Source organism: Diabrotica virgifera, chromosome 6 (assembly GCF_917563875.1).
Source record: "Diabrotica virgifera virgifera chromosome 6, PGI_DIABVI_V3a".
Taxonomy (NCBI): domain Eukaryota; kingdom Metazoa; phylum Arthropoda; class Insecta; order Coleoptera; family Chrysomelidae; genus Diabrotica; species Diabrotica virgifera.
The window spans coordinates 143313917-143327553 of NC_065448.1; positions in this window are offsets into that span (position 1 = coordinate 143313917).

Here is a 13637-nt window from a genome sequence, read left to right on the forward strand (position 1 = left end):
TTTTTATTTTTTGCTTTTTAGTTGATTTTTTTATAATATTTTAAATTTTAGTGACTCATAACTAAAGAAAAGCGTTTCTTAAATTTTTTTTCAAATTTTTTTATTTATTGTTAAACAAAGCTATAAACAAACAGTATTTGGGCGTTTTGTCGCATGTCCGCACCGCGCCAAGATTTGAAACTGAACGGAACCGACTAGGTAGGACTTCCTTGGCGCGGTGCGGGCATGCGACAAGACGTTCAAACACTGTTTGTTTTTAGCTTTGTTTAACAATAAAAAAATTCATTTTTAGGAATGCAAATAACCCAATAGGCTATAATTTGACCTGAACTTTCAAATCCTAAAAGCAGAATTTCTATTTTATTTTTAATCAAAAGTTATTCGGGTTCAAAAATTGCAGTTTTTCGATTTTTTTAAGGTTAACCGCGTTTATCTCGAAAACTATGCATTTTACGAAAAAACTTGTAAGAACATTTTTTGCTAGAATGCCCAAAAAATACAAAGAATGTTTTGTTTTGCGAAAAATCACTTTTGATCTGCCGTTATCATAGAGTGATGGAGTGATGAATCCAGATTTGAAGTTTGTGTTGGAGTCGAGTTGGATACAGTAGGAGTCGAGTTATACGCAGGAAAATCGAAGCTTTTCAGCTTAATGTTTTAACAGAAAAGTCAAATTTCCTACGTTTATCACGGTCTGGGGCAGCGTGTCATCGAATAGTTTGGAAAAATTGCATTTTATCGATGGAATCTTAAATACGGGCAAATATTATTTAAAGGTTTTAAATAATTTCTTACCGACTGCGGAACAAAGTCGTTTCAATTTAGTTTAAATTAGCGAAAGATTTTGTCTTCCAACGAGATGGCGTAGGTTCCCATACCTCAAAAAGAAGTTTAAACTTGATTGGTGACCACTGTATGGAATACGTTTCTAACAGTTCCGACTTGTCGCCGAGAAAAAGTTTGCCCCTCTTTTTTACGCGAAATAAAAAAACATTGAGGAAACATCCTGGTAGATCCGTCAAAGAATTGAATATATTGTTCAGTAAAAAGTTACATCATTTTGAGCGTCCGGTTTGGGGGGGAGATGGGGGAGAAGTCGGTAAATTAGTAGTTTTTTTAAGTTTTTCGTCAATATTTCTAAAACTATGCTTTAGCGTAAACAATGTTCTATACAAAAATGTTCTACATAAAATTTAAAACAAAAAAGGTCGTGTACATAATTGTTATAAAATCAACAGTTCCAGAGTTACGGAGGGTGAAAAGTGGAGGTTTTTGATACTTTTTATATTTTTTGGGCAATTTCCTACTGATTTTCTTTAACAGGATTGTGTTTTATAAATAAAATTTGCTATTTCAGTGGCCGATGGTATGTTAGTGATAAGCCCTTGAAGAAACGTCAACCTCACCACCCAAAATCATCATCAATTGCACAAAGAATATAAAAAGTTTCGAAAACCTCCATTTTTCACCCTCTGTAACTCTGGAACCGTTGATTTTATAACAATTATGTATAGGACCTTTTTTGTTTTAAATTTCATGTAGAACATTTTTGTATAGAACATTGTTTACGCTAGAGTATAGTTTTAGAAATATTGACGAAAAACTTTAAAAAACTACTAATTTACCGACTTCTCCCCCATCTCACCCCCAAACCGGACGCTCAAAATGGTGTAACTTTTTACTGAACCATATGTGGACCATATAGAACAATTTGGTGTAGGAGGAAAACTTTTATTTTGGATGTCTGGGTTAGGCCTTTTTTTGGACCAATTATACTATACTACCTCCGTAACTTTGGAACCGTTTATTTTAGAAGGATTATGCATAGGACCTTTTTTATTTCAAATTTAATGTAGAATATTTTTGTATAGAGGGTTGTTCATGCTAAACCGCACAGTTTTAGAAATATTGACGTAAAACCTAAAAAACTACGAATTTGCCGATTTCTCACCCCTCTCTCCCCCAAACCCGACGCTCAAAATGGTGTGACTTTTTCTGAACATTATGTGGACCATAAAGAACAATTTGGTGTTGGAGGATAACTTTCACTTTGGATGTCTGGGTTATGCCATTTTTTGGATCAATTCTATCATACTAAATATGATAATTTCGTACAGAATCGTTTATAACTGACAATCGATGTATGGGACGTAATAATTTATTAAACTTTTTTGATCTGGTAATTGAAAACCTAAAACAAATACATACATCAATTTTCTGTTCGGCATAAACAAAGATATCCATTACCAATTTACCACCGTTTCTAGTTTCTACATGGACTCATGAAAACCCGTTTTCATAAATAATGTTATTGCCTAAATAAATATACAGTGGTGAGCGCGCTAATAACCGGCAAAACATTGCAAAAGGTGGAAAATATAATACATTGCGAAACAAAAAGAAATAAAACTAGTGGAGATGGAAATGATCGTTATAAACGTATTAGGCCTTGGGCCTGCATATACAATTATTATTTATGACCACACCGTTGAAACTTTTTGTACTTGTTATTTGGGTGGAGTCGGACAAATTTTGAGCTTGGCGCATTATGGTAGTGGGGCGTTTGTCTGTCAAGCGGTGACGAAGTTGTCAACTTTATGCAAGAAAAAAATTTATTACCACATTGGTCATTCTATTTTAATCAATGTATTTTATCATATAAACAACGAAAACAATTTTGTCGGACAAAAATATTGGGGCATACCACGCGTCGGACACGCTAAATATGTCAAATTTATGAAAATAATAAATTTATTACCACATGGATAATTTTAACGGTATCTACCATAAATCATTTTTACAATAATGTGGTAAACTTGTCGGACAATTTTCACGGGGCATATGCGCAGTCGGACGCGCCGAAGATGTCAATTTCCTGAAATTTTTTTATTTACAACCATTTTTCCGACAACATTAGTAGGTTATAAGTAATTATATTCTTAATCAAAAAATCAAAGTGTCGGACAAAAATATTGGGGCAACTCGACAGTCGGACAAAAAATTTAATTTTTATTAGTAAACTATACTTTCCAATTATGCTGGGTTCGTGCATCCCTTATTTTACAACCATTTTTCCGACAAAAGTAGTAGGTTACAAGTAATTATATTCTTAAACAAAAAATGTAATTGTCTGACAAAAATGTTGGGGCAAACGAACAGAAAACTTAATTCTTTTAGGCTATCGACGAGGAGGTATTATCAAAAAAAAAATTTAAAACAGAGTTTCTCGGTTACTTTTGAATCGATTTAGCTGAAAATTGGTACACACACTAAGTAAAGCATTTAAAAGGGTATGACGTAGGTCGTAACCCAAAATTTTCTTAAAAAATTTTCCGACAAGAGGGAAAATTTTAGAAAAATTGTGATCTGATAATGTGTGTATATACTCCTTGAACAACGACAAACATCGTTCTGTATTTTTTTCTCGAATTAAAAAAAAATTTTCAGCACATTATATATTACATTATAAGTAGTTATATTCCAAATCAAAAAATCTAAGTGCCCGACATAAATAGTGGGGCACATCCAAAGTCGGACAAAAAATTTAATTTTTATTAATAAACTATACTTTTAAATTATTCTGGGTTCGTGCATCCCTTATCTATACAACCATTTTTCCGACAAAAGTAGTAGGATACAAGTAATTATACTCTTAAACAAAAAATGTAATTGTCTGACAAAAATGTTGGGGCAAACGAACAGGAAACTTAATTCTTTTAGGCTATGGACGAGGAGGTATTATCCAAAAATATTTTAAAACAGTTTTTCTCGGTTATTTTTGAATCGATTTAGCTGAAAATTGGTACACAACTAAGTAAAACATTTAAAAGGGTATGACGTAGAGCTGTACCCAAAGTTTTCCCAAAAAAATTTCGGACAAGAGGGAAAATTTTAGAAAAATTGTGATCTGATATTTGCGTACATAATCCTTGAACAACGACAAACATCGCTCTGTAGTTTTTTTTCTCGAAATAAAAAAAATTTCCGACACAAGTATCAGGTTATAAGTAGTTATATTCCAAATCAAAAAATCTATGTGTCCGACAAAAATATTGGGGCAAATCCAAAGTCGGACAAAAAATTTAATTTTTATTGATAAACTATACTTTTAAAATATGCTGGGTTCGTGTACCCCTTATCTTTACAACCATTTTTCCGACAAAGGTAGTAAGTTACAAGTAATTAGATTCTTAAACAAAAAATGTAATTGTTTGACAAAAATCTTGGGGCAAACGAACAGAAAACTTAATTTTTTAGGCTATCGACGAGAAAGTAATATCAAAAAATTTTAAAAGAGTTTTCTCGGTTATTTTTGAATCGATTTAGCTCAAAATTGGTACACACACTAAGTAAAACATTTAAAAGGGTATGATGTAGAGCTGTACCCAAAATTTTCTTAAAAAATTTTCTGACAAGAGGGACAATTTTAGAAAAATTGTGATCTGATATTTGCTTACATACTCCTTGAACAACGACAAACATCGTTCTGTAGTTTTTTTTTCCAATTAAAAAAAATTTCCGACACAAGTATCAGGTTATAAGTAGTTATATTCTAAATCAAAAAATCTAAGTGTCCGACAAAAATATTGGGTCAAATCCAAAGTCGGACAAAAAATTTAATTTTTATTAATAAACTGTCTTTTAAAAATACTGGGTTCGTGCAACCCTTACCTTTAAAACTATTTTTCCGACAACATTAGTAGGTTATAAGTAATTATATTCTTAATCAAAAAATCAATGTGTCGGACAAAAATATTGGGGCAACTCGACGGTCGGACAAAAAATGTAATTTTTATTAGTAAACTATACTTTCAAATTATGCTGGGTTCGTGCATCCCTTACAACCATTTTTCCGACGAAAGTAGTAGGTTACAAGTAATTATATTCTTAAACAAAAAATGTAATTGTCTGACAAAAATGTTGGGGCAAACGAACAGAAAACTTAATACTTTTAGGCTATCGACGAGGAGGTATTATCAAAAAAAAATTTTAAAACAGTGTTTCTCGGTTACTTTTGAATCGATTTAGCTGAAAATTGGTACACACACTAAGTAAAGCATTTAAAAGGGTATGAAGTGGGTCGGAACCCAAAATTTTCTAAAAAAATTTTCCGATAAGAGGGAAAATTTTAGAAAAATTGTGATCTGATAATTTGTGTACATACTCCTTGAACAACGACAAACACAGTTCTGTATTTTTTTCTCGTATTAAAAAAAAATTTCAGCACATGTATCAGGTTATAAGTAGTTATATTCCAAATCAAAAAATCTAAGTGCCCGACATAAATAGTGGGGCACATCCAAAGTCGGACAAAAAATTTAATTTTTATTAATAAACTATACTTTTAAATTATTCTGGGTTCGTGCATCCCTTATCTTTACAACCATTTTTCCGATAAAAGTAGTAGGATACAAGTAATTATACTCTTAAACAAAAAATGTAGTTGTCTGACAAAAATGTTGGGGCAAACGAACAGGAAACTTAATTCTTTTGGGCTATGGACGAGGAGGTATTATCCAAAAATATTTTAAAACAGTTTTTCTCGGTTATTTTTGAATCCATTTAGCTGAAAATTGGTACACACACTAAGTAAAACATTTAAAAGGGTATGACGTAGAGCTGTACCCAAAATTTTCCCAAAACAATTTCGGACAAGAGGGAAAATTTTAGAAAAATTGTGATCTGATATTTGCATACATACTCCTTGAACAACGACAAACATCGTTCTGTAGTTTTTTTTCTCGAAATAAAAAAAATTTCCGACACAAGTATCAGGTTATAAGTAGTTATATTCCAAATCAAAAAATGTAAGTGTCCGACAAAAATATTGGGGCAAGTCCAAAGTCGGACAAAAAATTTAATTTTTATTAATAAACTGTCTTTTAAAAAATACTGGGTTCGTGCAACCCTTACCTTTAAAACCATTTTTCCGACAACATTAGTAGGTTATAAGTAATTATATTCTTAATCAAAAAATCAAAGTGTCCGACAAAAATATTGGGGCAACTCGACAGTCGGACAAAAAATTTTATTTTTATTAGTAAACTATAATTTCAAATTATGCTGGGTTCGTGCATCCCTTATCTTTACAACCATTTTTCCGACAAAAGTTGTAGGTTACAAGTAATTATATTCTAAAACAAAAAATGTAATTGTCTGACAAAAATGTTGGGGCAAACGAACAGAAAACTTAATTCTTTTAGGCTATCGACGAGGAGGTATTATCAAAAAAAAATTTTAAAACAATGTTTCTCGGTTACTTTTGAATCGATTTAGCTGAAAATTGGTACACACGCTAAGTAAAGCATTTAAAAGGGTATGACGTAGGTCGGAACCCAAAATTTTCTTAAAAAATTTTCCGACAAGAGGGAAAATTTTAGAAAAATTGTGATCTGATAATTTGTGTACATACTCCTTGAACAACGACAAACATCGTTCTGTATTTTTTTCTCGAATTAAAAAAAAAATTTTCGGCACATGTATCAGGTTATAAGTAGTTATATTCCAAATCAAAAAATCTAAGTGCCCGACATAAATAGTGGGGCACATCCAAAGTCGGACAAAAAATTTAATTTTTATTAATAAACTATACTGTTAAACTATTCTGGGTTCGTGCATCCCTTATCTTTACAACCATTTTTCCGACAATAGTAGTAGGATACAAGTAATTATACTCTTAAACAAAAAATGTAATTGCCTGACAAAAATGTTGGGGCAAACGAACAGGAAACTTAATTCTTTTAGGCTATGGACGAGGAGGTATTATCCAAAAATATTTTAAAACTGTTTTTCTCGGTTATTTTTGATTCGACTTAGCTGAAAATTGGTACACACACTAAGTAAAACATTTAAAAGGGTATGGCGTAGAGCTGTACCCAAAATTTTCCCAAAAAAATTTCGGACAAGAGTTAAAATTTTAGAAAAATTGTGATCTGATATTTGCGTACATACTCCTTGAACAACGACAAACATCGTTCTGTAGTTTTTTTTCTCGAAATAAAAAAAAATTTCCGATATAAGTATCAGGTTATAAGTAGTTATATTCCAAATCAAAAAATCTAAGTGTCCGACAAAAATATTGGGGCAAATCCAAAGTCGGACAAAAAATTTAATTTTTATTGATAAACTATACTTTTAAATTATGCTGGGTTCGTGTATCCCTTATCTTTACAACCATTTTTCCGACAAAGGTAGTAAGTTACAAATAATTATATTCTTAAACAAAAAATGTAATTGTCTGACAAAAATGTTGGGGCAAACGAACAGAAAACTTAATTCTTTTAGGCTATCGACGAGGAGGTATTATCAAAAAAAAATTTTAAAACAGTGTTTCTCGGTTACTTTTGAATCGATTTAGCTGAAAATTGGTACACACACTAAGTAAAGCATTTAAAAGGGTATGACGTAGGTCGGAACCCAAAATTTTCTTAACAAATTTTCCGGCAAGAGGAAAAATTTTAGAAAAATTGTGATCTGATAATTTGTGTACATACTCCTTGAACAACTACAAACATTGTTCTGTAGTTTTTTTTTCTCGATTTAAAAAAATTTCCGACACAAGTATCAGGTTATAAGTAGTTATATTCCAAATCAAAAAATCTAAGTGTCCGACAAAAATATTGGGGCAAATCCAAAGTCGGACAAAAAATTTAATTTTTATTGATAAACTATACTTTTAAATTATGCTGGGTTCGTGTATCCCTTATCTTTACAACCATTTTTCCGACAAAGGTAGTAAGTTACAAGTAATTATATTCTTAAACAAAAAATGTAATTGTCTGACAAAAATGTTGGGGCAAACGAACAGAAAACTTAATTCTTTTAGGCTATCGACGAGGAGGTATTATCAAAAAAAAATTTTAAAACAGTGTTTCTCGGTTACTTTTGAATCGATTTAGCTGAAAATTGGTACACACACTAAGTAAAGCATTTAAAAGTGTATGACGTAGGTCGGAACCCAAAATTTTCTTAACAAATTTTCCGGCAAGAGGAAAAATTTTAGAAAAATTGTGATCTGATAATTTGTGTACATACTCCTTGAACAACGACAAACATTGTTCTGTAGTTTTTTTTTTCTCGATTTAAAAAAATTTCCGACACAAGTATCAGGTTATAAGTAGTTATATTCCAAATCAAAAAATCTAAGTGTCCGACAAAAATATTGGGGCAAATCCAAAGTCGGACAAAAAATTTAATTTTTATTGATAAACTATACTTTTAAATTATGCTGGGTTCGTGTATCCCTTATCTTTACAACCATTTTTCCGACAAAGGTAGTAAGTTACAAGTAATTATATTCTTAAACAAAAAATGTAATTGTCTGACAAAAATCTTGGGGCAAACGAACAGAAAACTTAATTCTTTTGGGCTATCGACGAGAAGGTATTATCAAAAAAATTTTTAAAACAGTTTTCTCGGTTATTTTTGAATCGATTTAGCTCAAAATTGGTACACACACTAAGTAAAACATTTAAAAGGGTATGACGTAGAGCTGTACCCAAAATTTTCCCAAAAAAATTTCCGACAAGAGGGAAAATTTTAGAAAAATTGTGATCTGATAATTTGTGTACATTCTCCTTGAACAACGACAAACATCGTTCTCTATTTTTTTCTGGAATTAAAAAAAAATTTCAGCACATGTATCAGGTTTTAAGTAGTTATATTAAAAAATCAAAAAATCTAAGTGTCCGACATAAATAGTGGGGCAGATCCAAAATCGGACAAAAAATTTAATTTTTAATAATAAACTATACTTTTAAACTATGCTGGGTTCGTGTATCCCTTATCTTTACCACCATTTTTCCGACAAAAGTAGTAAGTTACAAGTAATTATACTCTTGAACAAAAAATGTAATTGTCTGACAAAAATGTTGGGGCAAACGAACAGGAAACTTAATTCTTTTAGGCTATGGACGAGGAGGTATTATCCAAAAATATTTTAAAATAGTTTTCTCGTTAATTTTTGAATCGATTTAGCTGAAAATTGGTACAAACACTAAGTAAAACATTTAAAAGGGTATGACGTAGAGCTGTACCCAAAATTTTCCCAAAAAAATTTCCGACAAGAGGGAAAATTTTAGAAAAATTGTGATATGATATTTGCGTACATACTCTTTGAACAACGACAAACATGGTTCTGTAGTTTTTTTTCTCGAAATAAAAAAAATTTCCGACACAAGTATCAGGTTATAAGTAGTTATATTACAAATAAAAAAATCTAAGTGTCCGACAAAAATATTGGGGCAAATCCAAATTCGTACAAAAAATTTAATTTTTATTGATAAACTATACTTTTAAACTATGCTGGGTTCGTGTATCCCTTATCTTTACCACCATTTTTCCGACAAAAGTAGTAAGTTACAAGTAATTATACTCTTAAACAAAAAATGTAATTGTCTGACAAAAATCTTGGGGCAAACGAACAGAAAACTTAATTCTTTTAGGCTATCGACGAGAAGGTATTATCAAAAAAATTTTTAAAACAGTTTTCTTGGTTATTTTTGAATCGATTTAGCTCAAAATTGGTACACACACTAATGCCTGGTTGCACCAACAGATCTTAAGCTCCAGATTAGCTAAGCTCTACTTATAAATAGGGCCTCCTTGAGTATCACTTACGTTGCACCATAATTTTAGATTCTTACCTTATTATCAATTATATCTATTATTATATTATGCTATTCTTTTTGTAATATATTATAATTATATTATATTAATTCTTATGATATTCTCGACTTAAGCTTAAAATCTGTTGGTGCAACCGGGCATAAGTAAAACATTTAAAATGGTAGACGCAGAGCTGTACTCAAAATTTTTCCAAAAAAATTTCCGACAAGAGGGAAAATTTTAGAAAAATTGTGATCTGATATTTGCGTACATACTCCTTGAACAACGACAAACATAGTTCTGTAGTATTTTTTCTCGAAATAAAAAAAATTTCCGTCACAAATCGGGTTATAAGTAGTTTTATTCCAAATCAAAAAATCTAAGTGTCGGACAAAAATATTGGGGCAAATCCAAAGTCGGACAAAAAATTTAATGTTTATTAATAAACTATACTTTTAAATTATGCTGGGTTCGTGCATCCCTTATATTTACAACCATTTTTCCGACAAAGTAGTAAGTTACAACTAATTATATTCTTAACCAAAACATGTAACTGTCTGACAAAAATGTTGGGGCAAACGAACAGAAAACTTCATTATTTTAGGCTATCGACGAGGAGGTATTATCAAAAAAAATTTTAAAACAGTTTTTCTCGGTTATTTTTAGATCGATTTAGCTGAAAATTGTTACACACATTAAGTAAAAAACTTAAAAGGGTATGACTTGGAGAATGGAGAAGAAGACACAATGATGAACTCCAGACAATATACGGAGATGAAAACATAGTACGCTACATTAAATCAAACAGAATACGATGGGCGGGTCACGTACTAAGATCAAGTGACGAAAGACTTCTAAACGCCACATTCTGGGAAAGGCCCGATGGAAATAGGTCAGTTGGTCGCCCAAGAAAGAGATGGAAGGACGCAGTAGCCAGCGATCTACGCAAAATGGGAGTACAGCAATAGGAAATAGCTGCTCAGGACCGACAACAATGGAGGGAAATAGTAAACGCGGCCAAGACTCACATAGAGTTGTAGAGCCAAATGATGATGATGATGATGATGACTTAGAGTTGTACCCAAAATTAATTTTGGGTATTAACTACAGTTACATTATTAACTACATTTTTTAACTACAGTTAAGATTTTAATATTCACCATTGGCGCGCATACGGGTAATATGAGCCGAAAAATACGTAATTTAATATGAAGTCAAAAATGTATAAAAATTAATTTTTTTTTAAATTGTACCAAAACGCCCCATTATTTTTGTCCGACAAGTGATCCAATATGCATTACACATGTACAGTACAAAATAAAAATAACATCTGTGGTAATAAAAAATTTTCAGGAAATTGACATTTTCAGCGCGTCCGACTGCGCATATGCCCCGTGAAAATTGTCCGACAAGGTTACCACATTATTGTAAAAAGGTTTTATGGTAGATTTCGTTAAAATTAGCTATGTGGTAATAAATTTATTATTTTCATAAATTTTAAGTTATTTTTCGGGTGTAACTACAATGATATTATGCTAAAAATGATGGTGTATCGCATATTTAAAATGCGTTTATCTCGAAAACGGTTGAGTTTAGGAAGATGAAAGAGGTATACCTTTTTTAAGTAAAACTAATAGGAAAATAAAAATTTTAATGTCAAAATTATACAGAGTGAGGGATAAAAAAAATTGAACGTAATAAATGAGTGCTGAAAGGCATATGTGGCGCCCTCTGGGCAATGCATAATTTTTGGTAAGGAATATAGATTTCTCGACCCAAGAAACCCCCAGATATAAAATTTCATGTTGTTATCTCATACCTATCAGGAAATATTCAATAATAAATAAAAAAAAAGTTTAACTTTGACACCCTGTATCTCGGCTATTATAAACTTTGTACTAAGGTAAGTTAGCTTAAATCGGCCTATTTTAACCTCAGGGACCTGAGGTTAAGCTATGGCCCATTCTTTACCAAACACCCTGTATGCATAAAAATTACTTTTTATTTTAATTGTACCAAAACGCCCCATTATTTTTGTCCGACAAGTGATCCAATATGCATTACACATGTAAAAGAACAGTACAAAATAAAAATGACATCTGTGGTAATAAATAAAAAATTTTCAGGAAATTGACATCTTCGGCGCGTCCGACTGCGCATATGCCCCGTGAAAATTGTCCGACAAGGTTACCACATTATTGTAAAAAGGTTTTATGATAGATACTGTTAAAATTATCGATGTGGTAATAAATTTATTATTTTCATAAATTTGACATATTTAGCGTGTCCGACGCGTCATATGCCCCAATATTTTTGTCCGACAAAATTGTTTTCGTTGTTTATATGACAAAATCCATTGATTAAAATAGAATGACCAATGTGGTAATAAATTTTTTTCTTGCATAAAATTGACAACTTCGTCACCGCTTGACAGACAAACGCCCCACTACCATAATGCGCCAAGCTCAAAATTTGTCCGACTCCACCCAAATAACAAGTACAAAAAGTTTCAACGGTGTGGTCATAAATAATAATTCTATATGCGGGCCCAAGGCCTATATAAATTAACATTACATTACATAATTTACCACCTTTAAACGTATCAGAGGAGTATGGCAACTGTCACTGTGACAGTAGAATTTTATAAAATACTCCTGTCACAGACGTCTAAAGGTGGGAAACTATGTAATGTAATGTTAATTTATACGTTTATAACGATCATTTGCAGCTCCAATAGTTTCATTTCTTTTTGTTTCGCAATGTAGTATATTTTCCATCTTTTGCGCTATTTTTCCGGTTATTAGCGCCCTCATCACTGTATAACAGACAAAAGTTTTTTTAAAATTTCTACTGCTTATTATAATAGGCAAGCGGCAGCAACCCATAAAACGACGTTATACCGACCACGAAAATCAACTTTAAAATGAATGACCAAATTTGATCATTCTTTATATTTTCGAGGTTGCTAAATGCGAATATAAAGTTTATTTTTATCTAGAATTGGTGAAACATGTTCAAAAATCAAATTTTTTTAAAAAAATGCGAAAAATCAATTTAGGATTTTTCAACTTTAACTCTCTTTATCTTTGGCCGCTGTAAATATTTTCTTTTGAAAATTTTACAGCACTATCTTTTAAGTATTTAGATAACAATGAGATTTATCCGAGATATTTATACAAATTAAAAGAGGAGTTGTTAATTTTTAAACGTTTAGTCGTCAGATTTCGCTAGTTTCATATTAATTTACTTAAAACAGAGGAGTGACAAACTTTTTAGTTTATAATTTTAACCAACACAGCATTAAAAAGTAAATCATGACGCAGTTTTCTGGAAAATTTCAAGTCAAAATATGCAGTAGGAAAACAGTTATGTGACTTTATACACGAGTGGCACTCCACCAAAAAACGCTTATTTCTCGAGATACTGATCATGGTGTGGTGAATGGCTAATTTTTATCATACTTTATATTTTCGATGGTACTGAAAACGAACATGAAGTTCATTCTGAATTTTAAGTGGGGAAACATTGTCAAAATCGCAATTTTTCTCTAAAAATAAAAAAAAAACAGAAATCACGCTTTTCTTAAAATTAAAAGCTGTACCATTTTTAAGAAAGCTAAATTTAAAAATTTTGTCACTCAACTTTTGTGATTAACACGTTCGCGGACAAAGCGGCATATGCCGCTCTACTTTCTGGGACAAAGCGCGATATCCCGTCTAATGTTGAGAACGGCCAAAACGCAAGGCGGCTTACCACGAACATTTTCGTACATGAAATACTATTCAAGCACCTTAGGTGTCCCAGCAAATAACATAAAATATTGTGAACTGTCCGTGTCGGTCAGTTTAGCTTTGAAATATTAGACGTGTGTTAGGCGGCGAGCAAATATCACTTCATTTTTGTTGTTTTTTGTTGGTGTTTTGTTTATTTTGACTAGATTTGTTGGAGAATAATAAAAGTAAGTAATTGTTTTATTACGATTGTGTTATTTAGTAATTTGTATGCTGCTTATCTGTAGTAGAGACAGTAAT